The following is a 23,291-nucleotide window of genomic DNA, read 5'->3' as shown; positions in this document are numbered from 1 at the left end:
TGCGGGGTTGGCCTCACTGGGGAGCCCCCCGGAGACCCGAGGGCCCAAAGCCACAAGGGATGTTGTGACGGAGCTGAGGCCGCAGGCGGCTCCCCACTCCACGCTCGACGGGGCCGAGTCACCGGGGGCAGCCAGCAGCTCTGTGGAAACATGACTATTATTTTTCAATTGAGTCGACCTGCGAGTTTCCCATACTTCGAAAGTCACTGAATTTTTCTTTTTGATGTTTACACTTTGGCTCTTTAGAATGAAATCTCAAGTCGCAAGTAGTGGGTGGCACAAAATTAATTCTCACAGTTGACTTAACCCTCCCCCCAGCGCCACTGCCAAACAGACGATGTGCCAAGACTACGAAAACTAAGATCATGCACCACGAGGCCCTGGCTCCCGGGATGCCAGTGTCTAAGGATGAGGGAGCTGGCTTTAGACACGCCGGTGGGGGGGACTGCAGCCTGGACACATGGGCAGCAGGTCCAAGCTCTGACCTTGCCCCACCTTGCAAATGCTAAGCTGGGAACAGACGCCCAAGCTGGGCGCAGGCTCCTGGCCACCCGGAGCCTCTGTGCACCGCGCCGGCCTTGGGGCTCCCTGAAATCTGCACAGACAGCTCTTTGCACCAGCTTGCCGTCACAACAGGCCTGTCCCTGCTCTCCCGACTTGGAAACTCGAGGTACCCTTGCATTATTTAGGCCACGTCCACAGGGGAAGGCACTTTAAAATTAGAGATTCTCTGGGCACAATGACTCTGAGGAAGCACAATATTTTTTTTTTTTTCAATTCCATGAGTGGAAAGTGGAGAAACCATTTTCATATGAGCATATTTTTCTCCAAGGAACAGTTAGAAAAATGCTGATGTGGTGTCTCAATACATTTTACTACAACACCATCAATTACATAAAAACACAATTAAGTCACTGTTTCAAAATTCTTAAATATTATTCAGCCAAAACCCAAAAGGACATTTTCAGTGTTCCGCGGTCATTATCCAAGGAGCTCCGCGATGTGGCCAGCCAGCTCCACGTACTCCACGGGAGACACATGCAGACCACAGACGGCACGGCGACCCACTGCCCGCGCCCCCCCGGGGGACAAGAGGCCGACGGAGCGGCCATGCTCTGCCCGGCACAGAGCAGGACTCAGCCACTCAAAGCCTTCAGGGTGAGCCAGGAAGGGACCACGTGAACTTGGGCCGGGCTCCTTCCAAAGCCGGGTATTGTCTTTCCTGTCCATCAAGGGAGGCTGTTGCTCTGGCTGAAACAAATGTGTCTCAGGCCTCGCTGCGGCCTAGGGGTTCAGTGTCAGCACCATCACCTCTATAGCCTGAGCTCGATCCCCGGCAGGGAGAGACCCACAAGGCGCAGCAGACCTCGCCTGCCTCCCCGCTGCTCCCCTCAGCCGTGTGTTTCAGTTCGTCTGCCTGCTCTACTGCCCACTCTGTCTCTGTCTGGTGAAGCCTCTCACCCCCGCACCTCTGGCCTACACCCCAGATTTTCTATGCAAAAATAAAACTTTAAAAATTAAAAAAAAAAAAATGTCTCTGACCCTAGAGACGTGACACCTCTTCTCTCTCCTTCTGAGATTGAGTACAGAGGGCAGAAACCTCTGAGTTGGCACCTAGCATGATTTCACACGCAGGCCCCTTGTTAGATGCACTGTGATCGCCTCCCGGGAAGCAGGAGGGGCCCCTGCCTGTGACTCTGTATTACCTAAGCGCTGACAACCGGCTAACGTCACGTCTCGGGCACGACACACCCACGTCTCTGTGGGAAGGAGACGCGTGCATCTTTCTGGAGGACAATTTATGAATTTGTTAACTGAACAAAGCTTTCAGATAACAATTCTGCTCACAGGACTAAATCCTACAAACACGTAAGGGAAAGGCTAGTCCGGGGTGCACAAAGATGTTCACTGAGGCACTGTCTGCAAAGGACATACAGAAGGCCCCCGCAGTGTCCATCTGGAAGGTGAAGGCTGGAGCAGGTCTGTATGATGCAGCGGGAAAGAACACAAACACTGCCACTGACCTAAGACGGTCGCTGAGATACATGTTTCACCACCACTGAATCAATATTAGGGAAATTTTTTACCTACACACCTCGAGTCTAATATTTTCCTTGACTTGCTCTATGGCCCCTGTATTTATCTCATACACCCATGGACGCTAATCTGTGAATGCAGCAAAGTAGACGGCAGATACCTACGAGGTATTTTTAACTGAAAACAGAAAGGAACACTAAAGAGCATACACATTTATTTATAATTTTAAATATCTGAGAGGATATAGCGTAAAATGTAACAGTGACGGTCCCTAGGGAGGGGAACTCTCTTTTAATTGTATGCCCTTTGGTTCTCTCGGATTTTGTATTACGTGCATTATTGCTTTTTTAATAAAAAAAAATTAAAATGCATTTAGTTTCACCGGGGAAGCTACTGTCAAGTCTTTCCAGGTTCTGCACCCTCAGCTTCTGCAGGGTAAGCCGGCACACAGAGGAGCCAGGTGCGTGCGTGTGTGCGTGCGTGTGTGAGCACACCCACGCCGCAGGCTCTGGGCCTCCGAGTGAGGGGTGGCGCTAACCTCTCGTGATGCATCATGCCACATCACTGTCTCCGGGAACTGGAATCTTGTGATGTGGGGCAAGTATCTCACAGAGCCTCTATTTAACTTCCAAGTAAGCAGCCATAGCTGGCAGCCTGCTTCCTGCCAGTAGGAAGAAGGGAGCATGGACACCGTCAGGGCAGCCAGGCCCTCTGCAGAGGTTAGCTGTGCTCGCCTGGTGCCCCGTCTCCGTCTCTCTCACTGTAAACATCTGTGCAACTTCAAATAAATATCCTCCCAGACTCTCACGCAGCCTGAGTTCTGATGGAAACCCAATGCAATCTGGAAATACGTGTGGGCCGCAGACACACGAGAATGCTGGGCAGACGTCCTGCCCATGTTACTAACACCCAAGAGGGTGTCCTGCAGGGTGGGCTGTACAGAGCGCGACTTTCGCCTCAGTGCCTTCTATCCAAATCCTAAAGACAAGGCTTGTCTATTTCTTAAAAAATAAAAATAAAAAGGCAGGGCCTCTCTGATGGCGCAGGGGTTAAAGTCTCAGCACTATCAAATAAGCAATAGCCACTGTGGTATGAGTTCGCTCCCCAGCCAGAGAGTGGCCCACATAGCGCAGCAGACCACGCCTGTCTCCCTGCTGCTCCCCTCACAGTGGATTGCTGTAGTAGATCTGCCTGTTCTGCTCCCTACTCTGACTCTGGTGAATCCTGTCACCCCACACCTCTGGCCTGTACCCCTCATTCTTGTATGCACAGATAAAACTTAAAAAAAAAAAAAGGAAAGGAGCAAAAAGGTAGAAGAAAAACTATGTAATTTTGATGATCAAGGTGAACAGAATTCTAGGATGAACATTCAAATACAAAAAAGAATATTCCACAGCAGTGCTTGCCAAGTTTATACAATCCCTCTTTCCTAAGGCCTAACTTAAGGTTCCAGACGATGAGCCTGCCGCTAGTGACATGCCAGCCCACAGGGATGGATTTTCCATAGATGTTTCACACCCTGAGAATCACAGTCCACATCTTGGAGACAGTAAAATCAAAAATGGAGATAATTGAAAATGTGATGAATATAGAGTAGCCCGGGATAAATACCTGAAATCTGTACTTTTCTATATATGAAAAAGGGTGATGAGACAAAGAGGAAATGTAAATCGTTAAAATGTTGCTTATTCTCTGAAAACATACTGGAGTTTAAAAAAAAAAGCCTTTTGATAAGAAGACTGTGGACAGAATCACTTCAACTTAGCTCTATACATACGTAACGCAGGCCAATATACACACATACACGTCCCTCGTGTGCACGCAGGAACAGTGTGTGCCTCTGTACACCCCAAGGACAGCAGTGGACAGACATCTACAGCTTATCACAGAAGCTAAAAAATATCCTGCATATTAACTAAACCTCAAAATTTAGGACGAGGCCCTCCCTGGTGCCGCGGAGGGTTGCAGCGCAGCGTTGCAAAGCTGGCGGTGGCCGCTTCAGCACGAGTTCGATCCCCAGCCAGGGAGGTGACCACGTGGCACGCGCAGCAGACCTCTCCTGACCCGCCATCTGCTCCCCTCAGCATGGTACTTCATTGATCTGCCTGTTCTGCTCCCCGCTCTGCCTCTGGTGAATCCTCTCACCGCCCCTGCACCTCTGGCCCGGACCCCAGTTCTGTTTGCATAAATAAATAAAATCTTTAAAAAAAATTTCAGGACTAAAATGAAACTGTATGGGGTGGAAAACCGGAATGAGAAAATGAACTATATTTCCTTATTTGTTTAATGTTCTCTTGCCGGGGCTTATTTGGACAGTGTCTCCAGTTGAATCCGCAAACCAATACACCTGTTGTCAGATCACTAAGGCATTTGACAACATCATTTTAGGACCTTTAGTTACTGAGATATCAATAATTAAATGCATTCAGTTCACACTTTGTTCTTGTGGATACCAGCTATGTATCTCTGTCGTCTGAAGAAGCTAATGGTATAATGGGCAAAACATCAAAAATAATTAAGAAAAACATCGCTATAAACTCTGTCAGAAGAACTAGAACTTAAACCCAGGACTCCAGCTAGAAATCATTTACACAGCGTCCACCCAGCACTGACAATCCAGCAGGAAAGAAAATGCGGGACTCAACAAGCAGGTAACAAGTAGTGTGGCCCTCAGGGAATCACCTGGCACCCCCAGGTAGCTCCTCTGTGTGCAAGTGGCATCAGTGGTGGGACAGAGATGTCTGCAGACTACCTGGGCACCTCTGCTGACCATGGCGGGATCACCCGAGCCAGTCTGGCTAGGCTGACAAATGGCAGGCAGAGCTAACCTGCCTCAAGTTGATCCCAACCTGCAGGAAACTCACCTCCTGGTCAGAGTCATCCCTGCTTCAGGCTTGTTTGCATAATTAGGTGGTGCTAAAACAGACATTCTAAGAATGCCTTCTTCAGGAATGGCCAGTTAAATCATAAGTAACCAGTTCACTTAGCAGGAGGTGACTTTCACATCCAAACACAAATGGAAAGGGAGAAATTATTCTTTTTTTTCTCCTTTAAGTAAGGATCAGGCCCATCTGCTATATAACTATATCAGGTAGGAGATTATATTTTAAGTCATTATCAAATTCCTTATAAAACCATACACATTCTGAAGATAATGTAATTGAAGAATGAAGAATTATCTGGAACCATAGCAATGGGAGACAGCTTTGAAGAGGCAGAGTTTGAGATAAGGAGTGTGGCGTGTCTATGTATCCTCTTGAAATCTCGATTTCAGTTGTCCCTAACTAGGAGTCTTTTCCAATCAGTGCAGGAGACCTCCCTGCATGTGGCTTGCAGGTGGGCTTCCTCTAGGAGGCCACAGCAGCTCCCCCATTTCTACCTTTCCACTTCAAAGAACCACATTTGCTGGTGCCCGTTTCATCATTAAATTACAGAGGACTCCCAATCTCTGTGGGCAAATTTACTGCAATGAAAATGGATATTGTGTTATTAATGACGAAGATATGGAAAGCATGGAATTGAAATAAGTGACCCAAATTTAAGGGGAAGAAATGTTACAGGAACTGCTTTGTCAACCCTAATTGTGTAATTACTTCTTGGCTTGGTCACCTAAGCTGGAAGCAAGAAATAAGAGACAATGGTAATTTCTTACTGCTGAAATGAAGGTGTCAAGCTGTCGAATGTGTTCTGTGTAAGCAGAGCTAAAGTTTACATTTATATCATGTTACCACAATTACAATCTTCCAGAGCACAGCAAGAAATTAGTGGTATAAGGTCAGCCCTCAAAACAGGCACCCTAAAGTTTGCCTGCACAAACATTTATTTAAATTAGCCAGAGTTAAGGCTGATCTGCTTTTGGTCTCGGCCCTCATATTACATCAATGGAATTGGTGAAACATTACTGGCGACTCATATACTACAGCGAGAAAGCAATCTTGGAAAAGCAGCGTTAATAAAGTGGTTACTAATAATAACTAACCACTAGATGGCTTTAGGTTTTTCACCTCTCAGTATCTGAAGGTGGATCATTCTTGGTCTTTGAGGTGGAATCGGGATGGCAGTCTAGGGGAGTGGGGGAGGGGGGTCCTGGGGAGTGGGCGTTAAAGTGGCTGGGCAGGGAGGGAGTCAGGGTGGCCCAGCCACTGGGGTCCATGACTTTCTCTCTGTGCTCCAGAGCCCCCCTTAGAGTCAGAAAATTAATTACAAGGAGATACAATTCCAGTTTTAGACCCATCAGCCCCGGTCAGCTAAGAACAAGGACCGCATGCCAAAAATGCTTTTTTTTTTTTTTTTTTCACATCAAGTGGGAACCACTCCTCATTCTAATGGAAAAAAAGAGCGGAGACACAAGTAGGAAGAGAAAAAAAATGAAATTCCATTATAACTGGCTTCCTCAAGCTCCAGCCTAGGATGTGAGTAATCACAAAAACTGTAATATCAGCTTTTTTTGTTTTCCTTATACTGGGTTCCTCCTTTATTTCCTTTCAAAGAGGGTCAAGATCTTTTTTTTTTTTCTTTTTAATTCATAAAAGCTGCTTTGTGATTATTGAAAGCTCGGTTTCTCTCTGCAACAGCTCTTCCTTCCACGGCAGTCTGAAATTTGGGGGCAAAAAATACAACTCTCAGAAAAGTCAGCAGCTCCCGGGGGGCCTCCAGCCCTGACCGCACCTCACCTTCGGATCTCCTGGGCCCCTACAGCGCCCTGCAGCTGCAGGCTAGGCCCGGGAGGCGGGAAGTCCAAGCCCCCCCCCCCACCTCGGGCCACGTGGGTGCTTGCCCTGGCCACCACCGCCCTCACTAACTACCCACGGGGCGGGGAGGAACAAGCCCAAATGTAGGTTGCCGACATGCTGTGTGGTCCACATCCCTTTGGGCTCAAAACATCAATGAACTTTTTAAGGAGTCGCCAAGTTCCACTTAAAATCAGGAAACAAACGAAAAAGAAACGTCCGGAGTCGCCCCCCTCTCCCTCATGTCATGATGCCGCCTGCGGGTGGGGGCCCTCCTGGGGCTGGGGGTCCTCCCGGCCACTGCGAGGTGGTCCCTGTGTGCCCCCAGCTGCTCCCGGGCAGGGTGGTGGTCCTCTCGGGGCGGGGCGCATAGCCCCCCACCCCCGCATCCAGCTGGCCCCTGCCTTGGGGGTCCACAACCACCTCCGAGGCAAAGGTGGGGGGAAGGCCCGGCCTGCGGGGCTCCTTCCAGGCAGAACTTGGCCTCCTGGACATGCCGCCGCCTCCCCCGAGCCGCCCACCCCGCGGCAGAGTCCTGAACCACGGAAAGGGGCCCCCTCCCGCTTCTGAGGGTGCAGGGGAGACACAGCCATTTTCGGCTGAAGAGACGCATCAGAGGCGCCGGGCTGCTGTAGAAAATCTGGGCAAAACCCGAGGCGCCCGCAGGAGCCCGCCAGAACTGGGGCTGTAGGAAACACGTCTGTGAAAACATTCCCACACTAGACAACGCGGTGTCTATTTTTGGTGCACGACGATTAAAGGGGCATTCATTTTCTTTCATGGCGTGCAATTGCTTCTTTATCGTTTCTGTCTGTGGCGCGGCTACTTCACGTCCGCATGAACTCTCTTTTAATTCATCTGCGTTTAGACCAGCACCCGGCCGGCCGGTGATCCCCACTCCCCGTGCCCGGGGCCAAACACGTGCGTGGAACTGCGCTGCGCGGCGGCGGAGCGTTTTCTGCAAATGCCGAGCATGCACACGGTGGGGGCGGCACACGAGGCGGCCGCGGCTGTCTCCCGGCCATCTAGGGCTCTGGGTGCAGGCGTCCGTCAATTGCCACCTACCTGAGTGTGGATGCTTCTGGCCGAACCCTGGCGGTCGACTGATTTTAACAGGACGTCCATTTTATATGTCCACCCCAGGGCACACTGGTGCACCAGAGCCTGGCCCGGCGCCCTCCGGGGAGGCTTATGGGGGGGAGGGGGTCAGGAGGACACACCAGTCACCTGTGCTCTGAAACACCGAGGGCAGCCCCCTCTGGCCCTCTCCTTTCCCTCACCCGCTGCAGCTGAGTCCTGGAAAAACATCCGCTCCCATTCACAAAAAACGTGCCGCCTAGTCGGTGGGTCAAGTTCTCCTCCCAGGATAAGCCTCTGTCACATTCTAGCCCCCGAGTCTCAGCACCGGCTCAACCCCCTTGCTCCTTCAGCTGTCAATGAGGTGGCGTGCTCCGTGCCTCCTGACAATATAATCATCATAAACTTTATTATTACATCTGGAATTTCATGATATGCTTGGTAATTGATGGCAGAAGCACAGCCCAGAATGCTGCTCCCACAAGCTCCGCCACAATTCCAGTAACCTAACTGCTTAATACTCCTGGAATGTGTAAACAGTGCTAACTGCCGCGTTCCCCACACGGCCATGGCAGCAGGGCCCCAGGCCGCTGGGAAGGCGGCTGAGAGGGCTTTCTCCCACCGGATGTGACATCCCCCTGCGATGGAAACTGGGATCGTTATTTTTGGGAATGCTGATGGCCGATGACCCATAATCAGATGTTATTGGGGGGCTGATACACTGAGGTTACTGGCTGTACTGGGGGGTGAAGATCAATAGTGAAAATCAAGAGAAGCCAGAGCCTGCTGAGACTCGGGGCTAGGTGGGGCCGCATGCTGAGGACCACGCCCGGGTTATGGAAAAGCACCCCCATTCACTACTCCCAATGACAGATACCAGGTTAGGGGCGCAAGGCAACGCTGACCAAAACCATCATGGGCCAGGACTGCAGGTACATGGACTAACACCCCTCTTCTGGCAGGAGAAAAGAGGAGCAAAATTCACCAAGACGGAAGGCTCCACAGGAGTCGGGGACACAGGGAAGGCTTTGTTTACCGCTCAGTTACTCTCCCCATTCAGCCCAGGGCCAGCGGAGGGCACCACCACCTGATGCCACCTGGAGTCAGGAGGAAGCAGCCAGGGGAGTTTAACTCCCCCCACCCCCAAAGCTGGCTGAGCCCGGCAAGGGCATCTGGAGTTCACATGGTAGAGCAGACAGGGAGATGCTGCCCCACCTGCCTCCCCACAAACACCCCCACGGCCGCCCTCCCTCCCAGTACCACCTTCAATGGGAACAGTCCTGGGCCTGCCCGTATACTCTCTTTACTCTTTTCCGGCAAACCCACCCAACGAGAACCACCAAACATCGTTGGCAACACAAGACAACTCTGCCCCAACTTGAGCCCTCAGGCCGAGCTCAGAGGGTGGACCACGTGACCTGGAAGAGAAGCCAGATGCCCAGTGAGCAGACCCCCGACACCTGTGACCCGCCAGACTCCCCTTAATCTTGGCCGGCGAGTTCCCGTTAAAAATGGCCCTGCCATCCACCTCAGCCAGGCTCCTGCACAAACGCTAATAAGTACTTGTTTGTTGAACTGAAAAATCATTACCACAGAACACGTCAAGTAATGAAAGATGTTTTCCTCGGAGAAATGTTAAATACTTCACTTCTTTCACAAGGAACGAGTACATGTGTTTCCAAATAATGCCTTCCTCCCTCCCCACCCACACTTCATCAGCCAGGCTGCAGCTCCAGGACCCGAACTGAACAAGCTCACGTTGCAGGGCTCCAAGAACCAAGAACACGCTGTTATTTTATTTATTTTCCTTTGCCCAGCTGACTACATGTTTGTTCTATTACTTATACACCTAACCACCTCGGTAGGAGCCTCGGTCACGTAGCACTGTCTGCGCGGCCGTACTGTTTTATACGGGAAGGATCCCGTAGATTACCCAACGTAGGTTCCGCTAACTAATATATATCTGAAAGAGCCATTTTACCAAAGGCCCAGAGCAAAAACAAAGGCAGGGAAGAGAATGTCAAGAAAGAACAACACTTCACCACATGAGAACCAGTGGTAACCCCATCTTCTCCTCTGGCAAAAATGAATCCTTGCCCCTTTCAAAAGCTTTTCATTAGGCAGATGAGCAGTAGCAATTGCATCCGAGGCGTTCTGAGGTCTTTTAAGTGTTTCAAAATCTCTTTACCTACAGGGAGGCACACTGGTTAATTTGTGCTTGCTTTCTAGAGATCTCATCCTAAGGCTTCAGGCAGAGCCAGCGGGGCGGGGACCGAACGAGCTTTGAGTCGATGGAAACCCCAAAATGACTTCCAGGTAACCTTGTCTCGGAAAGAACGCCAAGAGGGAGAGGCAGGTCAGTTGGGCAGTGGGGCCTGAGGATTCCTGGCCCCATATGGCACTGAAAGAGGAGGCTGGAGCAGGGCACACCCGAGACACGACAGGCCACGGTTATTCCTTGTCATAGAAACAATAATCCAGGGCCCCAGCTGCTGAAATTCTGGCGAAAACACATTCTTGCAGAACCCAAATCTCTTCCAGAGAAGAACCAACACACTCCTCCCGCTCCCCAATCTGGCTTATTTTTTGAGTTGCGTAAGGCGATGGCTGGGGTCACCTGGGAGAACAGAAATGTCGGCTCAAACCACAGCTCCAGAAAAATGACCTGTGTGGACTTCTTAAAACTTGGTGACTTTCGTTCTTTGTCCTTTGTTTTGTTTTCCTTTTCCAAAGGGAAACAAATCTCAATCCTATTCACTAGTGCAAAGGTGGTGTTTCTGGTAGGTGGATTCGTAACCCTACCAGGACGATTCACGGGGACTTTCTTCTTTGCCCTTCCCTGCTGCAGACACGTTTTGGGGTCCCTCTGGCTGACCCCTGCGCTGGGCACTTCCTCAGCAGTTCTTTGGAAAGAAGAGATGGCAAGTGTCGGGGTTTCTCTTTGAGGGCTGACAAGAGCTACCCCAGCCGACCTCCACGCAGCCAGGTCTCCGGGGGACCCACAGACCTGGCTGACCGGGCACACACCCTAAACCATCTAACTGATGCCTGCGAGCTGTGGCCACGCTCGCCTTCCACCCGCACAGCCCCTGGGGGTCAAGAACGACAGTGGCCATCCGTGAAAATGTTCAAGGACAGCACGGCGTGGTCAGGAGACTCCCAGTCTAACTCAAAGGCTCGACAGGCCACCAAGCGGCTCAAGGACCCACGTCGCAATTTGGAGTCAAAGCCACTGCCAGACGGTCAAGTTTTGAAGAGACACTTCCTTCAGCCACCTTGCTAGGTGAGACCCATGGGAGGGCTCCAGCAAGCCAAGCAGGTGCCTTCCTTTTGTAATCCTCTTGCTTCTCACCAAGAGGTCAGCGCTGTGTCCTCCTGGTGCACTATGGGCGAAGAGGATGTCCCTGCAGGAGGCACAGCCTCTGGGGATCCCCGGGACTCTGGGGACCGGAGCCCAGTGCCGCAGCACACAGGCGGCCCCGGGACAGCCGGCTGGGTGTTCTGGTCGGGCACGCCCTGAAAACGGTGTCCCAACTAAAAAAAGTATCGCTTTCCTCCTTCACATGGATTCTAATATTCAAGCCTTTTTCTTCCTGCTAATTTTAGAAGTCCTGCTATTCTTTGGGAAGAGAATGGTGTGAAAATCAAGCATAGTATCCAAAAATAAAAGAGTAGATCTGTTTCAGGGTTTGCAGCATATTTAACTGGAAAGCAACTGCAGATATGCTGTCTTCTATCTAGTCTTGAATACGTTTTCCAATTTCTCCGGAATATTTTAGCTTCAGAAAAGGCATGGATGAACTTCCTAATCTGTGAATATTTTTTGAGACGGATATGGAAACCCAAAATTATTTCTAGACTGTAATTGGGGGTCTTTTCAGAAGACAATGCCAGGTTATCACACTCTGGATGTGACTCACTGATGAACTCCATAGGGCCACAGCCAGCTTGCAGATTTTCCCTCGGGGCCTACAGCCTGTTCCCTTTAGAGCTTGTTCTTAGGCAGGTGAAGTGATACAGAGGTAGGCTTAATGGCATGCTTGCCAAGCCTCCCACTTTCATGTTGTAAAAATTCTTATCTCAGGAATTCTGTTATTCCAGACCCACCAGCACCATGGCAGGGCTCGTGGTCTGGGTTAGCGGGGTCCTGGTCCTGACATCTCAGCGTCTCCCGAACAGCCCAGAATGACATCAGGAGGGGTGGAGAGGGAGGAGGACTCGGGCCAGGCGGCTGTGGCTACCTGAAGGCCTCTGCCCACACCTCCGCCAGCCAGCGAAGCCAGAGATTTGTGACAGAAAGTTAGAACTCTGTGTCAAGTCCTTCATGCAAACAATAAATATTACTTCTGCTCATAATCGGACTTTTCTCCAGCATCGTCTTTGAATGTTGAACCTTTTTCAATTAATTAAAAACTATGCACTGCAGAGTGCATATTTTATCAGCCCTCAGCTGCTTAAGTGTCTAGAAAAGACCAGGCAGTTTTTCTTTCTTTCTTTCTATCCTTTTTTTTTTTTTTTCCAGGCAACCCAGAGCAAGTACTTGCAAGGGTCATATCTTTTTAATTATCTTTTCTCTCTTTGATTAATTATTCCGTCTGACAATAGCGTGTTTCTAATGCTATTCACCTGCCTTTGATGATTGACAACTTTTCTGTCTGATTCTGAGCAAACAGCTGCTGCCACAATCTCCTAGCAACCCGGGTGTGATGGATGAGCCCCCAAGATGGATGGCTGCAATAAATCATGTCTCCAGCCATAAAACTGAGAAAAGGGGATAAGAAGAAAAGCGAACAAAAAACAAAACAAGGTTTCTTCCCATGAGTGCACTCAGTTCCTTACCAATTATACCTGAAATGGACTTTGCACCTATTAATAGCAAAGTTTTTCTAATCAGTAAAAAATGGGATGGTGCCATTTGTATCAAAGGTGTTTACAATTGTTCCTGCAAATTGGCACTTGTACACCAATTACCTCCAACACTGCCCAAGAGCTAGGGCAGAGGATCAAAGTTTTGCTTTCTTCCGCGAAGTCTCAGTAAGAAATAAAATCATCTTTTTCAAGTCAGATGGGATTCCAGGCATCAACAAAGGATAGAATCAGATTCTATCTGATTGGGCGCAGCGACTGGGAAACACCAAAAGTGATCCTGAGAATCCCTGTGTGCAAAGTGTCAGGCTGCTAATAAAGTTATTTCAAAATAAGTGCACAGATGCCCACACACGCACGCACACACACACACACACACACACACACACACCTGCCTGGAGTCGGTGCCCAAATCCCACTTCAGTCCCCTCCTGTTCACAGTAGGAGCTGACTCGGGGAAAAGTTTGTCTAGGAATCGCACACAGCCCTTCCACAAGTTTTAAATTTCCATTTCTTTAGATGAAAAAAAAAAAAATTGCAAAACTAGCCCGGTCTAACTTTCTGTCCTGTCATTTTTTTAAATTAATGTCCACACTATAAGTCATACAAGGAGCCCTAAATTTAATTAGCAGACCCAAATAAAGTCACATATTTAATAGAAAGCCTGACAATTAAATTTGCACTATCGGGGCTCTTCTAGTGGAGACCGGGAGGGCCAGCACAGTTTCTGTTTGCCTTTCTCCACGGCAAACCCAGTGCAAGGCCTTCCCCAAGCAGAAGAGGCAGAAAGGCCACAGCCTCCCGGCTGCTGAGCCTCTGGGCAGGGGGGGCGGGGGGCAGGCTCCTAGGTAAGCCAGCCTGCGTCCCTAAGTGCTTCCAGTAGGTGGGGGTGTCCCAGAACAGAGCTCCAGGGTGCAAGAGAACCAGAAACGATTAGCCTCCAGGGCCTGGAAACAGCTGTCCACATCAGTCCTGGCCTGGCGGGGTCTGCTGGGGCCCCGCGGAGGGGGACAGAGAGCAGACACCGTGGGGAGGAGGCTCTGGAAACCTACGTTTCTTCATTCTCACACTGCTAACCAAGCCAAGCAGTATTTTTTGAATAGTTACTTTGTGCTGAGCTTTTCAGATACAGCTTTTTTTTTTTTTTTTAAGCATGTCACAGAGTTTAAAAATTCAGACAAGGGTCCTGGCTTCGGCGGCAACTACAGCTCTGTTTATATTTTAATGTTTCGTACGTGTCTGCCTGTGTCGGGGAAGAAAGAGAGAAGTTGCTTGTTAGCTTTCGGTGTAAATCACAGATACTTCATTTTTCCCTGTGTCCTTGGAAATTATTCAAAATTAAAACCTTTGCCCCCTCCAGTTTTTGGTGGGGTGGGCCTGGTCTGTCATATGTGGGAGGGCTGAGTCTGGCCAGCAGCACTGAGACCCCAAGGCCAATGGATGGGAACACACACACACACACACACACACACACACACCAGCATGCCCCTACCCTGCCCGGCTCGCCCCACTCTCAAGTTACAGGTTTACATGGCAAGTCTAAATAATATTCAAAATGATAAATGGCGCCCCCAGCCCGGCATCCACCATCAATCTTTTTTTAAGGAACATCCATCTTCAGTAACGCGTGTTTGAATCATGTGAAGCCAGGAGCCCTGAGATTCATTTCTACCACCCCTCACAAGCCAGGGTGGCTTGAATGATACCTGTCAGCCCTGGTTTTTTTCCCTTGACTGCTAAAGGGGAAAAAAGAAGGGAAAAGAGAAAAAGAACGGAGGGAGGCAAGCAGAGGAGCATCAAAGACTGAACAGTGTGGTTTAGCAGATAATAGGAAAGAACATAACCTCGGCTGTGCCTCTGCCAATCCCGCACCCGCCACGCCACACACCCAGACAGCCATCCAGGGAGCGGGCGCTCGCCTCTCCTCGCCCCTGCCTCTCCTCTCTCCTCCCTCTGCCTCTCGCCAAATCAGCAGTGCTCTCTGTGCAAGCCCAGTACTGTAAGAGGAGGAGGAGGAGACAGCATCACATGGACCGGCTCCCTCCGTCCCTGTTGTCTGGCTGGGGCCCATATGATAAATGACATATGTCATTCTGTCAGGAGGGAAGGGTGGGTCAGTGATGTATGACTCTGCTGAAAAGGAAATGGACTGTTTGGTATGGTGCTGCTCTTCTCCACCAGGATTTAGTTTCAGAACTCTGAAATGAATTCTCCAACGTTTCAAGTGCATACTTAGGGCAGGCTGATGGGAGGCCTGGGGAAATGGCACTTCATCCTCCCTGCCCTTCCCATGGCAAAAAAAAAAAAAAAAAAAAACACAACACCACGCTGCCAGTGGATACCTGCAAAAGGCCACGCGCGTGTCAAAGTGCCCGGCAGTCACACGCCACGGGTTATTAAAAATGTGACTTCGGGGAAAAAAAAAAAAAGAAATTAAGTGCAGTAAGGTTAGTCCTTTTATTTATTTATTTTTTAATGGCAAAGGGCTGACACAAAAGCAAGATAAAAATTAGCATGTTTGAAGTAATCGTCCCGCAGCTTGACATCTGCATAGTAAATTTTAAAGGAAAAAAATGTGTCAGACAGCCATGAGCCGCGCGCCCTCCCCCCTTTCATTAGCTCACTGCCAGGGTGGCACTGCTGAACCTCATTACGGCGAGAGGATTTATGAAGCTGAACCCAATGGCAAAGAAAAGGCATCTGTCAATAATTGTAGGGAGCTGCACTCACAGCTTTGAAATCTCATTAAGTATGCAGTTATCAGGCATAAAGATCAAAAACATTACTCAACTCCGACAGAATCTTATGGAGGAACATTAATTAGCAACAGGCCTACAGTACAAAAAAAAAAAAAAAAAACACAGACTTCCTCTCACACCTGCCCAACCCACAAACCTAAAGCAACACTCCCCCTCCCGTCCGAAAAAAAATAATTCCCGGCATCTGAGACTGATCAAGAACATGAAACAAGAGAGACACACACACACAGAAAGGAGGAGAGGGAGGGAAGGGGTGGGCGGTGGGCAGGGAGGGAGGGGAGAGGGAGGGCGGGGAAATTCAGTTGAGAAAGGCTTGGCGGTGAGGAGAGAAAAGGAAGAAGCTGTCAAACTTGAGAAGGATGTCAGCACTGGCCCTGATTACAGGGGCCTACGGAGTTCTCAGACCTTTTATCATCCGAGACATCAAAACCAGCCTGGGAGTCCCTGCAGAAGGCCTGCTGACTGCCCTCGGCAGCCCAGGCCCCGCCAGGCCCAGGACCCTTCCTCCGGCCCTCGCTCACCTGGCAGGCAGGGCCTTGGGCCTGCGCCGGAGCAGGCCTTCCGCGCGGCCTGCCGTGTCCCCTGCCCTGGCCTGCACCGGCCCACAAAGCCCGGCGACTTAGGCACAGGCCTGGCACTGCCGCCCGCACTTCACACACCTTTTCCTGCCTCCAAGTGACTCTGACGTCTCCTTCTCACACAGACACTTTCCCTGATGTTGTTTCTGAAGATGGCTGGTTGATATACTTGAGCACATAAAACACACGAAGCTAAAATATAAATGGGAGGCCTTCACATCCAAACTGGCAAGCCCTCCTGACCTTCCTGGCACGTGACACAGGGATCCCCACGCTGGTGTGGCTCCAGGACATCCAGGGGGAGAAAAGGAAAAGACAAGTTTCCACTCCCACCACAGGCTCCACCTCCTGCAAGTTGCACGGAATAGAAGCTCTAGAGCATCCACAAACATCCCCCAAAGACCAAGTGTTTGGGGGCTCAGGTGAACTTCTCTGACACCCCCCCATGGCTACATCCAGCGCGGCTGTGCGCAGGCCAGGGGAGGTCTCAAATGTCTCTCCAGTTATGGCCCAACAGGCAACCTCAGTCAACTCCCTGACGTGTCGACTTGTGCAAGAGTTAGGCAGGGACCCCAGCCTACCCCAGGAAAGGTGTGGAATGATGATGATGATGGTGATGATGACGATGACGACAACGCACGCACACACTCTGCATTCACTGCCCTTGCTGCACCGCTACAGAGCTAGCCTGCCCTGCTCATCCATAAGCATATGTGTGTGAGTGCACTTCCCAGAAGCCCACGCCAGAGAAAACCTGCAGAACAGCACCTCCTCTGAGCCAGAATCGCTGCTCTCATCCTTCTCTAACTCCTCTTCCACATCAGCCACACTCTCCCCATATTTCACCGCCACTTCCGAAGTGTCTCCCCCTCTCTCTCCTCCACAGAAGCTAGTGCCCACCTTTCCTTAACGAGCCACATCTTTAAAGAAAAAGGCATTAAGATTCCTAGGCAACCAGCTTGGAGGTCCTTCCAAGCCAAGGCCCATCCTTTTCCATAAATGACTCTCCTTTGGAATATCAATGAACGCTGCTCAGAGCCAGTGTCACGGCAGACCAAAAATAGTTAAGAACACTTGTCTATAACCCAGACTTGATGAGAAGGAATTTTAGCGGTGGTGTTACAATAAGGTGTTTATATTTTTTTATGTGCTTACCATATTACCTTTATTATGTGTAACATCAAAGTGATTATAGCAATTACATCTAACAGAATTAATTACAGAACTTTCCATCACTCCAGGATACATAATGCATTAGAAGGAAGCCAAAGAAAGAAAACATCTTGATTGTAGTAACTATTGTTGGTGTGTCTTTTCCCCAGCAGCAATGCCAAGCCCCACGGCAGCTTTCAGGAAGAGGGCGATGGGAACCGAGCGGTTTCATAGCAAAGGAGGTAAGCTTTCTTTACATTAAGGAACACCTTTGCTTAATAGTAGGTCGGCGCTATTAGACACCTAAAATCAATTTAATTTTTTAAGAATAAATCTTTAAAAAGTGCTGGTGAATCCACCCCACCAGTGTTACTACATAAAGGAGAAAGCGCATGGGCAAAAGACTTACAAGTCTTTACGTATGCAAAATAAATTCACTCAAGGCTTCATTAATATTAATTTAAATTCAAAACCCATTTACATTAAATTGTTCATTAAAAATTGCCTATTTTATGCAACATGCATTTCTCAAAGAACTCAGAGGAAACTGAATACATAGGACTAGATTTAATGATGGGGATGGAAAATCAAAAGTAAATGAATATGAGTCATTTCACGTATATTGCCAAACAGCCCTTTGCTCTCCATTAAGGATGGGTTCCAGTTTGGGGAACAAGCAAGCATTCAGAGTATTTTGCTTTCTGCCACCATAAACTTGCGAACATGACCTTCCAGCCCACCACAGAATAAGGAGAAAACAAGAGAAACGCATAGCAGAGAGGCCACCCCAAAAGCAGACTTAGGGAAAATCAGGAACCACCTCAGAACCCCAGAGGGACTCAGAGCATTGAGAGTGACACTTGCTTTTTAAAAAACCTACATTAGCTCCATAGCCAATACCCACCTTGATCTAGAATGAACAGTGTCTCTCTCCCTTCACCCACCCCTGCAAACCTTGATTTCCAAAGCCGGGGGCCAGGAATAGCATGCCAAGGAAGGACTTGGTAAGTTCCTTGCCTTGTCCCCCCCCCACCCCCAGACAATCTGAACTTACCCTGTTTCCCCAACAGCTGTTCTGGACGAAGAAAACACAGTCATAATTAATAACATGTGTCCTGACAGTATGAATTAATAATTTATCATTAAGCCCAAACAAATTTAAATTACTCTTCAAGAGCCACACCTTTGCACATGTGAGAAATCAGGTAGTCACCAAGCCAGGTAACGTGACCTTTAGTGAAATGTCATTTTCCTCCCTCAATACACTCTTGGGTCACGCTTGTTGAAATACTCTAATAATTCACGAATTGAGAGTAATTAAACCCAAGAATCTAAGTGCTGATCAAATCAAGTATATGTGCTAGAAAAGTCTTCTTCTTTAAATGGGGCTTATAAAATATTCAATATTTGGTCAAGGACACTATGTAATCTTTCTCATGAAGATTCTAAATGCAGAGGAGGACAATTGTGCAGGAAAGTGGCCATAAACCCATCATGTCCCATGACTGTCTTTTTTTTTTTTTTTTTTAACTTCCAAAAAATACACAGCACATTACAGTCACAACCAGTAACTGGAATTTTTACATTCACGCCTAGCATAAGCGCTTACAAAATGCTGAAAAATTAGAGAGAAGGACCAAGCCTGTGTAGTCATTCCTTCACATTCAGGTAAAACATCAGAAAGGGGGAAAAAACCCATATCCATAGCCACAGTTTACTAGAATTTAAAAATTAATTTAATGACTAACTGCAAATACTGGAAACTAAAATTAATCTGTCTAGATTTAAAAAAAAAAAAGGCTTATAGACATTTAAATGCATGTATCAGGACACTTTATCAACCCAACATAAAATTGTCATCTTATCTTATTATATGACTATTTTATGCATGTGTCAAAGAATTTAAAAATGACTGCCTGTCTATTGAGTCTAATTACAGTTGCACATTATCTGTCTAGATGTGCCAGTCCATATCATTGTTACCGACACAATATATTGTATTCACCTTTCATTTTTAACTTCAGACAGAGAAACCACAATTTGGAGCATAACGAAAACACACACGCACGCACGCACGCATGCACACACACACGGAACACCTGCAAGGGCCTGGGCAACTGAGCTCTGTGCCGTTCACTCGCTCCTCCCCGCGCTGTGGGTGATGCTGAAAACAGCTGGTGGACAGGCCCAGCTACCTCACTGGGAGGCTGGCTAGCGCAGAAGGGAGACACACACACCTACCTTTTTTTTTTTTAACTACAAGACCAAAGCTATTTTTACAGTTTGTCCAGTGACAGACAGGAATAAAAATGGGCCAGCAGGAGAGCCTCACACACTGCTCTCGGGATAACTGTGACCTGTGCGTTACGAGCTGAAACGCAGCCGTGGCGCCGGGACGGGGCCTCCCGGGCCTTCTCCCTCTGGTTTCCTGCTCGTGTCTGCAGCCCTGGCCCGGGACTGGCTGCATCATGACACCAGAGACAGGAAAGGAACCCCAAAAGGCCTAGGCTCTCTGCCCTCAAGAAGCTGCCCCTTCTCCTTCCAGAAAGCCCGGAAGGGGAAGGCAGGAGGCAGGGAGGGTTTCAGTCCCAGGGATTCACCTGGGCTGCAGGCAGCTCCCACAGCCCCAGCCATCACTTTCATTCTAATCACTTTACCAAACAATCTTTAGGAAAAAGAGGGGAAATGCAGACTTGGGAGGCAGTTTAGGGAATAACTGCTGATGCATCAGTTAGTGACGCTCCGGCTCCGTTTCTGAGCGCGCTCAAGGCAAAACTGAGAACACAACGACAACATCACCCGCTCACAATCAAGTGTGGCCCTGGAGAGCCCCCGAAGCCCCAGTCAAGATAATGGGGCACAGCAGCTGACTCTGGGAGAGCCCCGTCCCTACCCTGCCCATGTCTAGGGGACCGGGCTTGCCTCCCGCCCTCTTTGTTTTTTCCCTTTCATCTTCTTGGTTTTCCTTGTTAAAATTTCCGTTCATGCTCGCGTTTGGTAGCGAAGGAGGAGAGGGATCTGAGCAAGGGCCGGAGCAATCATTCTATCTCCTCGCTAAGGGGCAGAATACCTGTCCAGAGGAGAAGTGTGTTGCAGCTTGGAGATTAAATACATCCCAGGACGGAGGCAGGGCTGCCCCCTGGCTGGGCTTCCAGCGAGGAGGAGAGCTCCCCCCTGGAGCTGCCCGTGTGGACAGGCCGTGCAGGCCGGGGAGGCACCGCTTGGGCACCACTAGCAGCACCATCACGGCAGTGGGTCGTGGCCACTGGCAATGGGAAATCACGTTGCATCGTCACTCCCAGCTCCTCCTGTTTCTCGGGGATCTGGGGTGTGATGTGTGACGCCAGCAGATCCCGAGCCTACAACTCCCTCTCACAAAAGTCAAGATGCTCGCAGGTCTATCCTCACGCGTGACCACCTACGAACTCCATGGGAGTTTATTCTCTCTCCACGTCTAAGCCCCAAAAGGTCAGTGGCAGGATGTTATTCACTGGGACTGTGTGTGTGGAAGTTTCAGCTTATCCTGATTTTACATTTTCCTTCAGAAAATAAATACGAATGGGTAAAATAATTACGTCTTACTCTATTTTTCCCCCCTGAGAGCTTCAGAAAAATTCTTGTCTCAATACAAACGCTAGGCGTAGGAGTCATATTTTAAGCCAGGGCTAATGGCCACTCTGCCTGAAGGACACTGGCCTCTCTCTAACCCACTCCTCTGAGCGTCTACGGCAGCAACATCTGTCCAGTACAAATACACGTCCCTTTGCAATTATAACTCTGGGAAAAGGAGACGCCTGCACAGGTTTCTCTTAGGTAGGTGAAGAAATCGCTTTCACCCTTAAGAGAAAAGCCACTAAACGCACGTAAATTCTCTCCAAAAAAAAAAAAACCCTAAAGTATAGAAATACATCTTTTCAGGGATTCTTGGAGCCCGCCTTGGCCTTCGGGAGAGCACAGTTGCGTCTGGCCTAGATACACTGTGCGCACCTGTGTGCTGTGGCTGCAAGCTCTCCCAGGCTCTCAGCCCTTTGTGGTTGTTATTCTACCCCAGACCATTAAAAGGGCCCTAATTCCTATGACATGATTATCCAGGTACCAAAGCCCATTTGTCACCTGCAGCAGAAAATTGAGTTAATGCACAACTAAAGGCAGCCAGGACTGTGTAATATCAACTTGATTACATCAAACTAGCTGCAAACCTAATTCTGCTGGATGACACTGCGTCGAGCTTGTCATCTCCAATCATTAAAGCTGTCAGAAATCCATCAGGTTTACAGCTAATTAGGTGAACACTAATGAAGCTGGCAAAACAACTTTTCTTTTTTTATGGCTGAGCGGACCTTTCAGTTTGGAGGGGAAAAAAAAATTCTCGAGTATTCTCAAGGTTGCTGGAGACTGGATTCCAGGTACCAATCAGCAGACATCTTTCTTTTTGCCACTCTCTCTCTCTATCAGTACAAAGCAATCAATTTGTCAGCACTCCCAGTATGCCATAAAAGCAGGCATGAACCTTAGAACTTGCAGCTGGGAGAACTGAAAAAGGAGGGAAGAAAATAAAAAGGGAAGTTTCTTGCCCGAACAAAACAAACAAGCAAACAAACAAAAACACGCACAGTTCACTTCTTGGCTCCGTGCACACTCATCACCAGTCTAAAGGCAGATTTCTCTCCTTCCACTCCTCTTAAAGAAGTAGTCCTTCAGACACTCCCCACCCTCCTCCACACGTCCATTAGGCAGAGGCATTCTGATAAAGTAAATCCAAAACCAGGGTATGGGAAAGAAAGAAAGCACTCACACTGCCAACTTCTGATTGACCATTAAGCTATTGATGAATGTGCCTGTCAGGAGAGAGACAATTAAATCAAATATGAAACAAAGTCGTTTTGACGGGTCATTTTGATAGAGCAAAACCATTCTTCCATCTCCTATTAGTCGTGCAGTCAAGTTTCTATATAATGAATATTTCTTAACTGACCTGAGATTTCCTGGCTGGCTTTCTCTAAAGGTGCACTAAGGTTAGTGAACAGGTTGCTTTTGAAAATAAACAAGACCAACAGTACATTTCCTCCTCCTCCAATCTTTTCAGATGAAGTTATCAAATGAGATGCTCAGATTGGCAAGGTAGAAGAACAAAAAAAAGAGGAGCCCACCGTGGAGAGAGTTCTAGACCAAATGGAAAATGCAATCACATATGGTTCATCGGATGAAGGTCCTGAGATACCGTGAAATCCAAGATACCGTGCATCTAACACGGAGAGAAAAAATCTCCAAGGCTGGAAAGAAGCCCGAGACACTCCTACTGCCCAACTTTGTGAAGGAGTCCTCCAAACTTTTAGAGTTTATTTTGGGTAGATAAGCTCATTGCTTGAGCTTGGAATTTAGAGCAGAAGGTGGAGTGGACAGGAAGATCAGCCAGGAGGCGACTGGAGAGGCAGCTGCCTCCCTACAACCACGGCTGCGATTTTCAAACTTTCTAAATTTGGGCACCACTGAGGACAGAGAGCAAAATGTGCATCATATGCCCCAAACCACATCTGTTTTCATCAAAGATTTTCTTAAGACACTAGCAGGAAAGTGCCTTTCTGGCAGGAGAAAGAAGAGCGTTCCCTCTCTGTGACCCTGTGTAAGGAGACCCAGTTCAGAGTGCAGCCAGCATGTGGATCAGCCCTGGGCTGCACTGGCAGTGACCGTCACCATCAACCCACCGTCACTGCAGGCACCCAGCGCAGCATGTGGACAACCTCCTCACCCAAGGGGGCACCAGGCCATGCCCTGACCCCGTGCTGCCCTGCCTTCTCTCACCAGAAGAAAAGAACAGGAAAAAAAGGAAGAAGAAGAAAGGAACCTCCACTTAACCCCGGGCAGCATCTGAACCTCTGTGCGTCTGAGTGCCACTCAGATCAGAATACATCCTGTCCATATGTGGTCCTCTCAGCAAGCTGCCCCAAATCCCTGAAGTTGCACTGACAGGGCCCTAGTGACGTCACAGAGCTTGGCCTCACCATTGCCAGTGATTTATTGATGTTTATTGGGAATGAATAGATCAAAGGCAGCAGCATGACGGGCGATCAATCAGTCATCAAATCAAGGGT

At 48.9% G+C, this 23,291-nt stretch overlaps 1 protein-coding gene across 1 annotated transcript in view; it reads right to left on the bottom strand.

Annotated features, from left to right (window-relative positions):
* Positions 1 to 20,294, bottom strand: part of TSHZ3 (teashirt zinc finger homeobox 3) — a 63,054-nt gene extending 42,760 nt beyond the window's left edge. Inside the window, exon 1 of the mRNA XM_004693600.2 lies at positions 20,270 to 20,294. The gene's annotated coding sequence lies outside the window, so the exon portion shown is untranslated. The remainder of the gene's footprint in view (positions 1 to 20,269) is intronic.
* Between the last annotated feature and the right edge of the window lie 2,997 nt (positions 20,295 to 23,291).

Source organism: Condylura cristata, unplaced genomic scaffold (assembly GCF_000260355.1).
Source record: "Condylura cristata isolate star-nosed mole 26May11 unplaced genomic scaffold, ConCri1.0 scaffold00039, whole genome shotgun sequence".
Taxonomy (NCBI): domain Eukaryota; kingdom Metazoa; phylum Chordata; class Mammalia; order Eulipotyphla; family Talpidae; genus Condylura; species Condylura cristata.
The sequence above is the reverse complement of the archived record's forward strand: the minus strand, read 5'-3'. Positions and strand labels throughout refer to the sequence as shown.